Source organism: Arachis hypogaea, chromosome 11, assembly GCF_003086295.3.
Source record: "Arachis hypogaea cultivar Tifrunner chromosome 11, arahy.Tifrunner.gnm2.J5K5, whole genome shotgun sequence".
Lineage (NCBI taxonomy): Eukaryota > Viridiplantae > Streptophyta > Magnoliopsida > Fabales > Fabaceae > Arachis > Arachis hypogaea.
Window position 1 is genome coordinate 31681311 of NC_092046.1, and position 757 is coordinate 31682067.

Consider the following 757-nt stretch of genomic DNA (forward strand, 5'->3'; position numbering starts at 1 on the left):
GTTGAAGTGGATATGAGGGTTCATTTGTTGGGAGAAAGGGTTCATGGTAGGAAGGTGGTTCATCTTGATAATGGGATGGAGATGGTGAATATTGAGGTGGTGGTCCATGAGAGTAGTTGTGTTGGAATGGGGGTGGTTCTGTGTATGGTTCATTTGGCTCATAAGGTGGTTGGTATGGTGGATACGGGTTAGGGTCATATGGAGGTGAATGGTGGTAGTTGACTTGTGAGTGTGGTGGTTCAAAGTTGTGTTGAGGAGGTTCATAGGCAGATGATGGGGGTCCATCATATCTATCATCTTGGTATGCCCTGGAATGGCTCTTGACTGTGGTACTGTGGAAGGTGTTGTTGCCGGAAGGGTTGATCAGATCCTCGTGGCTCCTTCCATCTCTGATTGTTTTGACCTTGATGCATGTTCCTGTTATAATTTCCATTCCTTTTAACAACATTGGAACCAAACTCAAAGCGAGAGGGGTGAGAACTCATAATAGTAATTAAAAACGAAAATAAAAACAAATTTTAAATTAAAAGGTTATTTAAATTTTGAATTTGAAAATTAAATTTTGAAATTTGATTTTTGAAATAAGATAAGATAACTAAATTTTTGAAAAATTTTTGAAATTTTTTTTATAACTAAATAAAAACCAATAACCTCTTAATTTATGAAAAAAAAGTAAAAAAAAAATAAAAACAAATAAACAAGCAAAAAGCAAATATTTACAATAACCAATAATAAGGCATACGTTTGCAATTCTCCG